Raw genomic sequence first — 13,506 nt, forward strand, 5'->3', positions numbered from 1 at the left:
TGTCTGTATGTCTGTATGTCTGTATGTCTGTCTGTATGTCTGTATGTCTGTATGTCTGTATGTCTGTATGTCTGTATGTCTGTATGTCTGTATGTCTGTATGTCTGTAAGTCTGTATGTCTGTATGTCTGTATGTCTGTATGTCTGTATGTCTGTATGTCTGTATGTCTGTATGTCTGTATGTCTGTCTGTCTGTCTGAATGTCTGTCTGTCTGTCTGACTGACTGTCTGTCTGAATGTCTGTCTGTCTGAATGTCTGTCTGTCTGAATGACTGTCTGTCTGATTGTCTGTATGTCTGTATGTCTGTATGACTGTATGACTGTATGTCTGTATGTCTGTATGTCTGTATGTCTGTATGTCTGTATGTCTGTATGTCTGTATGTCTGTATGTCTGTATGTCTGTATGTCTGTATGTCTGTATGTCTGTATGTCTGTATGTCTGTATGTCTGTATGTCTGTATGTCTGTATGTCTGTATGTCTGTATGTCTGTATGTCTGTATGTCTGTATGTCTGTATGTCTGTATGTCTGTATGTCTGTATGTCTGTATGTCTGTATGTCTGTATGTCTGTATGTCTGTATGTCTGTATGTCTGTATGTCTGTATGTCTGTATGTCTGTATGTCTGTATGTCTGTATGTCTGTATGTCTGTATGTCTGTATGTCTGTATGTCTGTATGTCTGCATGTCTGTATGTCTGTATGTCTGTATGTCTGTATGTCTGTATGTCTGTATGTCTGTATGTCTGTGTGTCTGTATGTCTGTATGTCTGTATGTCTGTATGTCTGTATGTCTGTATGTCTGTATGTCTGTATGTCTGTATGTCTGTATGTCTGTATGTCTGTATGTCTGTATGTCTGTATGTCTGTATGTCTGTATGTCTGTATGTCTGTATGTCTGTATGTCTGTATGTCTGTATGTCTGTATGTCTGTATGTCTGTATGTCTGTATGTCTGTATGTCTGTATGTCTGTATGTCTGTATGTCTGTATGTCTGTATGTCTGTATGTCTGTATGTCTGTATGTCAGTATGTCTGTCTGTCTGAATGTCTGAATGTCTGTGTCTGTCTGTCTGTCTGGCTGTCTGTCTGTCTGTCTGTCTGAATGTCTGTCTGTCTGAATGTCTGTCTGTCTGTCTGTATGTCTGTATGTCTGTATGTCTGTATGTCTGTATGTCTGTATGTCTGTATGTCTGTATGTCTGTATGTCTGTATGTCTGTATGTCTGTATGTCTGTATGTCTGTATGTCTGTATGTCTGTATGTCTGTATGTCTGTATGTCTGTATGTCTGTATGTCTGTATGTCTGTATGTCTGTATGTCTGTATGTCTGTATGTCTGTATGTCTGTATGTCTGTATGTCTGTATGTCTGTATGTCTGTATGTCTGTATGTCTGTATGTCTGTATGTCTGTATGTCTGTATGTCTGTCTGACTGAATGTCTGTGTCTGTCTGTCTGTATGTCTGTATGTCTGTATGTCTGTATGTCTGTATGTCTGTATGTCTGTATGTCTGTATGTCTGTATGTCTGTATGTCTGTATGTCTGTATGTCTGTATGTCTGTATGTCTGTATGTCTGTATGTCTGTATGTCTGTATGTCTGTATGTCTGTATGTCTGTATGTCTGTATGTCTGTATGTCTGTATGTCTGTATGTCTGTATGTCTGTATGTCTGTATGTCTGTATGTCTGTATGTCTGTATGTCTGTATGTCTGTATGTCTTTATGTCTGTCTGTCTGAATGTCTGTCTGTCTGTCTGAATGTCTGTCTGTCTGAATGTCTGTCTGTCTGACTGTCTGTCTGTCTGTATGTCTGTCTGTCTGTCTGTCTGAATGTCTGTCTGAATGTCTGTCTGAATGTCTGTCTGTCTGAATGTCTGTCTGTCTGTATGTCTGTCTGTCTGTCTGTCTGTCTGAATGTCTGTCTGTCTGTCTGAATGCCTGTCTGAATGTCTGTCTGTCTGAATGTCTGTCTGTCTGTCTGACTGTCTGTCTGTCTGTATGTCTGTCTGTCTGTCTGTCTGTCTGAATGTCTGTCTGAATGTCTGTCTGTCTGAATGTCTGTCTGTCTGTCTGAATGTCTGTCTGTCTGTCTGAATGTCTGTCTGTCTGTCTGACTGACTGTCTGTCTGAATGTCTGTCTGTCTGAATGTCTGTCTGAATGTCTGTCTGAATGTCTGTCTGTCTGAATGTCTGTCTGTCTGTCTGAATGTCTGTCTGTCTGTCTGAATGTCTGTCTGTCTGTCTGACTGACTGTCTGTCTGAATGTCTGTCTGTCTGAATGTCTGTCTGTCTGAATGACTGTCTGTCCGTCTGTCTGATTGTCTGTATGTCTGTATGTCTGTATGTCTGTATGTCTGTATGTCTGTATGTCTGTATGTCTGTATGTCTGTATGTCTGTATGTCTGTATGTCTGTATGTCTGTATGTCTGTATGTCTGTATGTCTGTATGTCTGTATGTCTGTATGTCTGTATGTCTGTATGTCTGTATGTCTGTATGTCTGTATGTCTGTATGTCTGTATGTCTGTATGTCTGTATGTCTGTATGTCTGTCTGACTGAATGTCTGTGTCTGTCTGTCTGTATGTCTGTATGTCTGTATGTCTGTATGTCTGTATGTCTGTATGTCTGTATGTCTGTATGTCTGTATGTCTGTATGTCTGTATGTCTGTATGTCTGTATGTCTGTATGTCTGTATGTCTGTATGTCTGTATGTCTGTATGTCTGTATGTCTGTATGTCTGTATGTCTGTATGTCTGTATGTCTGTATGTCTGTATGTCTGTATGTCTGTATGTCTGTATGTCTGTATGTCTGTATGTCTGTATGTCTTTATGTCTGTCTGTCTGAATGTCTGTCTGTCTGTCTGAATGTCTGTCTGTCTGAATGTCTGTCTGTCTGACTGTCTGTCTGTCTGTATGTCTGTCTGTCTGTCTGTCTGAATGTCTGTCTGAATGTCTGTCTGAATGTCTGTCTGTCTGAATGTCTGTCTGTCTGTATGTCTGTCTGTCTGTCTGTCTGAATGTCTGTCTGTCTGTCTGAATGCCTGTCTGAATGTCTGTCTGTCTGAATGTCTGTCTGTCTGTCTGACTGTCTGTCTGTCTGTATGTCTGTCTGTCTGTCTGTCTGTCTGAATGTCTGTCTGAATGTCTGTCTGTCTGAATGTCTGTCTGTCTGTCTGAATGTCTGTCTGTCTGTCTGAATGTCTGTCTGTCTGTCTGACTGACTGTCTGTCTGAATGTCTGCCTGTCTGAATGTCTGTCTGAATGTCTGTCTGAATGTCTGTCTGTCTGAATGTCTGTCTGTCTGTCTGAATGTCTGTCTGTCTGTCTGAATGTCTGTCTGTCTGTCTGACTGACTGTCTGTCTGAATGTCTGTCTGTCTGAATGTCTGTCTGTCTGAATGACTGTCTGTCCGTCTGTCTGATTGTCTGTATGTCTGTATGTCTGTATGTCTGTATGTCTGTATGTCTGTATGTCTGTATGTCTGTATGTCTGTATGTCTGTATGTCTGTATGTCTGTATGTCTGTATGTCTGTATGTCTGTATGTCTGTATGTCTGTATGTCTGTATGTCTGTATGTCTGTATGTCTGTATGTCTGTATGTCTGTATGTCTGTATGTCTGTATGTCTGTATGTCTGTATGTCTGTATGTCTGTATGTCTGTATGTCTGTATGTCTGTATGTCTGTATGTCTGTATGTCTGTATGTCTGTATGTCTGTATGTCTGTATGTCTGTATGTCTGTATGTCTGTATGTCTGTATGTCTGTATGTCTGTATGTCTGTATGTCTGTATGTCTGTATGTCTGTATGTCTGTATGTCTGTATGTCTGTATGTCTGTATGTCTGTATGTCTGTATGTCTGTATGTCTGTATGTCTGTATGTCTGTATGTCTGTATGTCTGTATGTCTGTATGTCTGTATGTCTGTATGTCTGTATGTCTGTATGTCTGTATGTCTGTATGTCTGTATGTCTGTATGTCTGTATGTCTGTATGTCTGTATGTCTGTATGTCTGTATGTATGTATGTCTGTATGTCTGTATGTCTGTATGTCTGTATGTCTGTATGTCTGTATGTCTGTATGTCTGTATGTCTGTATGTCTGTATGTCTGTATGTCTGTATGTCTGTATGTCTGTATGTCTGTATGTCTGTATGTCTGTATGTCTGTATGTCTGTATGTCTGTCAGTCTGTCTGTCTTGCTGTCTGAATGTCTGTCTGTCTGAATGTCTGAATGTTTGTCTGTCTGTCTGTCTGACTGTCTGTCTGAATGTCTGTTTGTCTGTCTGTCTGAATGTCTGTCCGAATGTCTGTCTGTCTGAATGTCTGAATGTTTGTCTGTATGTCTGTCTGTCTGTCTGTCTGAAGGTCTGTCTGTCTGTCTGAATGTCTGTCTGAATGTCTGTCGGTCTGTCTGTCTGGCTGGCTGGCTGGCTGTCTGTCTGTATGTCTTACAAAAAAAACACAAATATTAACTATTATGGTAAAATAAATATTCCTAAAAAAAACATATTGCTAACTATTTAATTGTTTATGTTTTTCTTTTTTTATTAAAAAAAAAACAAAAAACCAAAAAAATATTTATTACATTTAACTTTATTTTATAAAAACTAAATAGGTATTAATGTAGCAAATTATTGAAAAAACTAAAAAACAAAAAAAAAGTATGAGTAGGTTGTAGTAACGTAAAATAAGTTATATATATTTTAATTTATTTGGTAACATTAATAGTTATGCCTTCCGTACGGTACGTTGCAAAGCAACGGCCTCCTCGTGGTGTTCCCTGGGTACCGATTTTAACATAGTAATCGGGAGCAAATTCGAGTGGCGAAAAACATACATGAAGGCATATTTATTTTAAGGTTTGTTATCTGAGTAACGGGTATCTGATAGGCGATGTACTCGACTATGGCGTTCTTCCTTGTTATACCCGTTACTCGTAGAGTAAACTAGATTCGTCGGAAAGTATGTAACAGGCAGAAGGAAGCGTTTCCGACCCCACAAAGTATATATATTCTTGATCAGGATCACTAGCCGAGTCGATCTAGCCATGTCCGTCTGTCCGTCTGTCCGTCTGTCCGTCTGTCTGTCCGGATGAACGCTGAGATCTCGGAAACTATGAGAGCTAGGCTATTGAGATTTGGCGAGCAGATTCCTGAGCTTCTTACGCAGCGCAAGTTTGTTTCAGTACAGTGCCACGCCCACTCTAACGCCCACAAACCGCCCAAAACTGTGGCTCCTACAGTTTTAGTGCTAGAGTAAAAATTTTAACTGAAATGTATTGTTCTTATCAATACCTATCGATTGACCCAAAAAAAAGTTTGCCACGCCCACTTTTACGCCCACAAACCGCGAAAACCTGTGACGCCCACAATTTTCATGCTAGATAAAAAATTTTAATTGAAATGTATTGGTCTCGTCAATACCTATCGATTAATCCAAAAACAAATTTGCCACACCCACTCTAACGCCCATAACGCTTAAATCTGTATAACGCCGGTAGGTGGCGCATTTAAATCTCGCTTTGCTGCTTGCATATCTCCATTTAGCTGAGTAACGGGTATCTGATAGTCGAGGTACTCGACTATAGCGTTCTTCCTTGTTTTTTTATTATTATGGTACTGATTTTAATTTTGCTAAGTTTTACAGAAACTGTATTTTATTTCAGCTATCAAAGCTCATATATTGGCTAATCTAGAACGGATTTTAATTTTCCATAGCTTAAAAATGTTCTGAAAGCTCTAGGGAAACATTTAATTTTATTATACCCGTTACTCGTAGAGTAAAAGAGTATACTAGATTCGTCGGATAGTATGTTCCGACCCCATAAAGTATATATATTCTTGATCAGGATCACTAGCGGAGTCGATCTAGCAATTGTAGGGGTATAACGTGTTCCCCTGAAGTTAAACACCAACACAGATATATACTTCTAGTCTTTTATTTGATAATTTGGTATGTTCAGGATCACGGTCGGCGTTCAACTGCCCTCGCTCTCAACTCACGATCCGCATCAACCCCCGATTCATTGAGAGAGTGTGAGAGCGATGAGATTGAGAGAGAGAGTTAGAGAACAGTGAGCGGCATCGTACAACAACAACAACTTATTCTTAGAACTAACATGAATGATCTAGAAGGAATACAATAACATACACATACATACATACTACGACGTAGCAATCCTGCTACAATTCGGCCGTCCTGACATTTTAAGATCCCCTGATCTTGTGTTAATTTACAATTGATTTCGGCTTATATTTATCTTAGTTTCTATAATTTAGTTTTTTATTTACAAATTTCTTGATATATTTACAACTTTATTTTCGTTTTCCAATCCAATGCTTAATATTTTGGCTACTCCAGACACCTTGATAAGGGCAACGCGATAATTGAAAACCTTCAACATCTTTTATCAAGTATCTATCATTTCTCAAAACTTTATCTATAACATAAGGACCCTTGTGTTTAGGTATTAGCTTTCTTGCAACTCCTACTGAGCTATCAAAATTTTTTACCATAATATAGTCTCCAACTTTGTACTCCGAACTCTTTGTCCTTTTTTCATTGTATCTCTGTTCGTTGTCTTTTTGTAATTTTCTTTGCGCTTCTGAACCATCTTTTCTAATTTTGTCTAAATCTCTAACATCACTAACATTATCTAATTCTTCTAACTTTTGTCTCAATTCATCAATAACTTTTCCTTTCTGCTCGATTCCAAACAACATTTTACTTGGCATTTGTGCTATGCTTCTTTGCTTCGTGTTGTTTAATGAAAACTCAACATCTTCCACAACTGTGTCCCAATGCATTTTCTGTTCTGGATCTGCTAATTTAGCTATCATTGGTCCCACAATTCTATTAATCCTTTCTACTTGTCCATTGGCTTGAGGTGACCCAGTCGCAATTTTGACATGTTTAATATTAAATTCTTCCATAAATTTTCCAAAATCTTCCGACGTAAAACAGCTTCCCCTATCCGAAACTATACAAGTTGGTCTGCTGTAAGACCTGAAGTAGTCTTTCAATGCTATAATAACTTCCTTTGTGTTCGTCGTCTTTGTTGCATATAGCCTAACATATTTGGTAAATCCGTCTATAACCACAAATAGATGTTTCTTTGCTCTTCCATTATCAACCGGTCCATAATGATCAATATGTATAATTTCGAATGGCACATTTCCTTTTGGTATACTGTGCAACAGTCCTTCCCCTTTCCCTGACTTTGGCGAATATGCTACACATCTTATACAATTTTCAATATGTCTAACCACTTTCTCTTTCATATTCGAAAACCAATACGTCCTAACAATAGCATCCATAACTTTATCTCTTCCTAAATGACCTAATTCATTGTGATATTTGTATAATATCTTTTCCTCCATTTCTTCTGGAACACAAAATAACAGCTTTCCATTGTTCGACTTTCTATATATAACTCCATTCCTCATCTCAAACATTTTATCTTCCTCATTTTCTAACTTTTTTCTAACCTCTTTTAATTTTTCATCTTTCGCTTGACAAATAATTAAATTATCTTCAAAGCTATTCGTTTCAACTACCATTATGTTTGTATTTCTACTTAACGCGTCAACATGTTGCATAAGTTTCCCCGATTTGTGGACTAATTCAAAGTCATACTCTAGCAATTCTAATGCCCACCGTGCAATACGGGGGTTTAACTCAATTCTATTTAACGTCAACGTCAGTGAGTTACAATCTGTGACTATTCTAAATCGTCTACCCTGCACATAAATTCTAAATCTTCTAAGAGCGTAAATTATTGCTAACGTTTCCAGTTCAAAACTATGATACTTTGCTTCGTCTTTTGTTGTTGCTTTCGAAAAATAAAATATTGGATGAAGCTTTTTATCCTCTTTTCTTTGCAGCAACACTGCTCCAAACCCTTGTGCACTGGCGTCTGTATGCAATTCTACCTCGTCCTTGTAATAATATAATCCTAACACTGGAGCTTCCACCAACTTTTTCTTAAGCATTTTAAAACATTGCAATTCCTTTTCTTCCAATACAAATTCTTTATCCTTTTTTAACAATTCATATAGAGGTTTAGCGATCCTCGAAAAATCTTTAATGAACCTTCTAAAATACGAACACAAACCCAGAAAGCTTCTAACACCGTGTACTTTGTCTGGAACGGGAAAATCTCGAACAGCTTCTATTCCTTTGTCATTAGCCTGTATCCCTTTGCTAGTTACCAAAAATCCTAAGTATTGTACACTTGCTTGTAGAAACTCACACTTGTCCATTCTTAATTCTAGTTTGTTCCTTGCCAACCGATCAAAAACTTCTCTAAGAACACTTAAATGTTCTTGCATTTCTTTACTCGCAATCATGATATCGTCCATGTATATCTACCTTACCATCCGTTATCATGTCTGCAAAAATCTTATTGATAAATCGTTGAAACACCGCTGGTGCATTTTTCAGCCCCATTGGCATCCGCATAAACTCAAATTGTCCTAAAGGCGTCATAAATGAGGTATATTTTATCGATTCACTATCCACAAACACATGAAAGTAGCCATGCTTTAAATCTAATTTTGAAAATATTGTTTTATTTACTAATGTATCTAATAAATCGTCAATCAAAGGTAGCGGATAATTATCTTTCACCATAGTCTTGTTAAGCTTTCGGTAATCTACACATAGTCGTAAGTCGCCTGACTTCTTTTTAACTAACACTATTGGAGATGCATACTCAGATTCACTTGGCCTTATAATTCCTTCACTTAAGTATTCGTCTAATATCACCTGTAATTTTTCTTTCTCTGTGTAAGCTAAACGTCTGGGCGAACAACTGAATGGTTTTGAGTCCTCTAATCTTAACTTCATTTCGCATCTAACCTCCGGTTCCTTTGGCTTTACTTTATTTACATAACAACTTTCTACCATCCTAACAAACTGACACCTAACATTATAATTCACCTGATCACCAACTTTATATTCTACACTTTCATCCGTTAAATTTATATTAAATAATTCCTTTTCCACTAGATTTATTTCCGGCTCAATATAATTTTTATTCGTAACTTCTTCTTCATTTCTGATTTTACTAAAAATTTCCTTAATTGTTTCCCTGCTGTCCCTAATTCCATGATTAACATCGCTACAAATTTTATTTTTATCCCTAACATTACTAACAACATCGCTAATTATTTGCTTTTCATCACTAACATCATCGCTAACTATCTGCTTTTCATCACTAACATCATCGCTAACTATCTGCTTTTCATCACTAACATCATCGCTAACTATCTGCTTTTCATCACTAACATCATAAGGATTTTCAATATTCTCAACTGTAACCATTTTCAAAGTGTCAAGGTTTAAATTTAGATTACAAGCATCCATAAAATCTCGTCCCAAGATTACATCATGACTCATAGATTTGTTTGCCACAATAACTAAATTAAAATGTACTTTATTTAAATTTTTCAAAACATAACATAATATTTTTCCATAAGTTTTCAGGTAACTTTTGTTTAAACCATAATACGAACTTAAAACTGGTAATTTCGAAATGTCTTCTGGCACTTTGGATATTTTAATAAGTGAAATTGGGCTTCCTGTATCTATGAGGCATTCCGCAATTAACCTGGTATTAGAATCGTTTACAAACTTAATTTCAACATATCTTACATATTTGTTTTCGCCCTCGTTCTTGTTCTTGTTCTTCAAGCATTTCGCAACAAAGTGTCCCATCTCACCGCACGCATAGCACGATCCTTTCTCCCTCTTTGACTTCCTGCACTCGTACGCCCAATGCCCTTTTGCATTGCAATTGAAACAACGAGTCTCCTTGCTGTCCTTGGGATCCGTTGATGTCGTCGGCCTGCCAACTCCATATAGCTTTGGCAAGCTTACATCCGCAAACGCTCTCTTTATGTGCCCAACATCCACAAAGCATTGAATATGCGCCTGATTGCGTAGCCCTTGATTGGGGATACCTTCGATGATGCAGCTCAACATTTCATCTGCATCCATATTAAGGCCCTGAGCAAGCATTATCTTGTCGTCGACATAACTCCCGAAAGTTTCGCTTTGCTTCCATTTGCGCCCTTCGAACTTGCGCCGTATCTCCAACTTCGATGATTTTTCTCCAAACATTGATATCAGCTCTGCCATTAGGTCATCCAACGGTAGCAACACGCGGTCTGAATCTGCGTGCAGCCACTCATAAGCTTTGCCCTTTATTTTGCTTAGCACTAGCATCTTTACGAATTTTCCTCTTATTCCATAAATGGTCGCGATATTCTGCACCTGAGTAGTCCATTTGCGAGCCCACGACTCACCAGAAAACTCACTCAATACCTGTGTTGCCATGCCCAACGAGACGTCGATGCTCTCGTTAAAATTTTCCACCACCGCTTTACGTTCGCTGCTTTTTGCGTTTCTAGAATTTTCTCCAGCCTGGTTGTGTATGCCGTCTTCTGCGTAATTGTCGTTCCTTTCACCGTCTTCGTTTTGTTCGCCGCCTTTTTCGTTGCTCCGTTTGCCTCTAATTCTGAGCATGCTGCCAGCCACTTCGTCATTCCCTTCACCCTCTTCGCCATTAGTTTCGCCGTCTTCTTTGTCGCAACTCTGGATGCCGCCGTCGTCTTCGAAATTCTCGTCGCCGCTGTCTTCGCCTGTACTATTTTCGCCGTCTTTGTCTCCTTTTTGTCTCGCCATTTCTTCAAACTGTCCACGAATTTCCTTCGATATATTATTTAATCGCAAGATCAATTGTCTCTTTGTTCCGGTTGTTGATAACTTAAATACACTCAACAACCTTTTTAATTGTTCAATCGACACGTTGTTTAAATCCATTTTGATTTTCTTTTGTACTAAAGTTTTAATTAATTGGCTCGTGATCGGCCCACTTCTGACTTTGTAGGGGTATAACGTATTCCCCTGAAGTTAAACACCAACACAGATATATACTTCTAGTCTTTTATTTGATAATTTGGTATGTTCAGGATCACGGTCGGCGTTCAACTGCCCTCGCTCTCAACTCACGATCCGCATCAACCCCCGATTCATTGAGAGAGTGTGAGAGCGATGAGATTGAGAGAGAGAGTTAGAGAACAGTGAGCGGCATCGTACAACAACAACAACTTATTCTTAGAACTAACATGAATGATCTAGAAGGAATACAATAACATACACATACATACATACTACGACGTAGCAATCCTGCTACACAATGTCCGTCTGTCTGTACGGATGAACGCTGAGATCTCGGAAACTATGGGAGCTGGGCTATTGAGATTTGGCGTGCAGATTCCTGAGCTTCTTACGCAGCGCAAGTTTGTTTCAGTAGAGTGCCACGCCCACCCTAACGCCCATAAACCGCCCACAAACTTCAAAAAATCGTAAATATGAACGTGGATATCTCGGAAACTATCAAAGATAGAAAATTCAGATTTAGATTCTGTAGCCTTATACGCAGCGCAAGTTTGTTACGCGAATATGCCACGCCCACTCTAACGCCGACAAACCGCGTCTGAATGTCTGTCTGTCTGAATGTCTGTCTGTCTGTCTGACTGTCTGTCTGTCTGAATGTCTGTCTGTCTGTCTGAATGTCTGTCTGAATGTCTGTCTGAATGTCTGTCTGTCTGAATGTCTGTCTGTCTGAATGTCTGTCTGTCTGTCTGAATGTCTGTCTGTCTGTCTGACTGTCTGTCTGTCTGAATGTCTGTCTGTCTGAATGACTGTCTGTCTGATTGTCTGTATGTCTGTATGTCTGTATGTCTGTATGTCTGTATGTCTGTATGTCTGTATGTCTGTATGTCTGTATGTCTGTATGTCTGTATGTCTGTATGTCTGTATGTCTGTATGTCTGTATGTCTGTATGTCTGTATGTCTGTATGTCTGTATGTCTGTATGTCTGTATGTCTGTATGTCTGTATGTCTGTATGTCTGTATGTCTGTATGTCTGTATGTCTGTATGTCTGTATGTCTGTATGTCTGTATGTCTGTATGTCTGTATGTCTGTATGTCTGTATGTCTGTATGTCTGTATGTCTGTATGTCTGTATGTCTGTATGTCTGTATGTCTGTCTGTCTGTCTGTCTGAATGTCTGTGTCTGTCTGTCTGTCTGAATGTCTGTCTGTCTGTCTGTATGTCTGTATGTCTGTATGTCTGTATGTCTGTATGTCTGTATGTCTGTATGTCTGTATGTCTGTATGTCTGTATGTCTGTATGTCTGTATGTCTGTATGTCTGTATGTCTGTATGTCTGTATGTCTGTATGTCTGTATGTCTGTATGTCTGTATGTCTGTATGTCTGTATGTCTGTATGTCTGTATGTCTGTATGTCTGTATGTCTGTATGTCTGTATGTCTGTATGTCTGTATGTCTGTATGTCTGTATGTCTGTATGTCTGTATGTCTGTATGTCTGTATGTCTGTATGTCTGTATGTCTGTATGTCTGTATGTCTGTATGTCTGTATGTCTGTATGTCTGTATGTCTGTATGTCTGTATGTCTGTATGTCTGTATGTCTGTATGTCTGTATGTCTGTATGTCTGTATGTCTGTATGTCTGTATGTCTGTATGTCTGTATGTCTGTATGTCTGTATGTCTGTATGTCTGTATGTCTGTATGTCTGTATGTCTGTATGTCTGTATGTCTGTATGTCTGTATGTCTGTATGTCTGTATGTCTGTATGTCTGTATGACTGTATGTCTGTATGTCTGTATGTCTGTATGTCTGTATGTCTGTATGTATGTATGTCTGTATGTCTGTATGTCTGTATGTCTATATGTCTGTATGTCTGTATGTCTGTATGTCTGTATGTCTGTATGTCTGTATGTCTGTATGTCTGTATGTCTGTATGTCTGTATGTCTGTATGTCTGTATGTCTGTATGTCTGTATGTCTGTATGTCTGTATGTCTGTATGTCTGTATGTCTGTATGTCTGTATGTCTGTATGTCTGTATGTCTGTATGTCTGTATGTCTGTATGTCTGTATGTCTGTATGTCTGTATGTCTGTATGTCTGTATGTCTGTATGTCTGTATGTCTGTATGTCTGTATGTCTGTATGTCTGTATGTCTGTATGTCTGTATGTCTGTATGTCTGTATGTCTGTATGTCTGTATGTCTGTATGTCTGTATGTCTGTATGTCTGTATGTCTGTATGTCTGTATGTCTGACTGTCTGTCTGTCTGTATGTCTGTCTGTCTGTCTGTCTGTCTTAATGTCTGTCTGTCTGTCTGAATGTCTGTCTGTATGTCTGTATGTCTGTATGTCTGTATGTCTGTATGTCTGTATGTCTGTATGTCTGTATGTCTGTATGTCTGTATGTCTGTATGTCTGTATGTCTGTATGTCTGTCTGTCTGAATGTCTGTCTGTCTGTCTGAATGTCTGTCTGTCTGTCTGACTGACTGTCTGTCTGAATGTCTGTCTGTCTGAATGTCTGTCTGTCTGAATGACTGTCTGTCTGTCTGATTGTCTGTATATCTGTATGTCTGTATGTCTGTATGTCTGTATGTCTGTATGTCTGTATGTCTGTAT

The sequence above is a fragment of the Drosophila suzukii genome, chromosome 3 (genome assembly GCF_043229965.1).
Source record: "Drosophila suzukii chromosome 3, CBGP_Dsuzu_IsoJpt1.0, whole genome shotgun sequence".
Taxonomy (NCBI): Eukaryota; Metazoa; Arthropoda; class Insecta; order Diptera; family Drosophilidae; genus Drosophila; species Drosophila suzukii.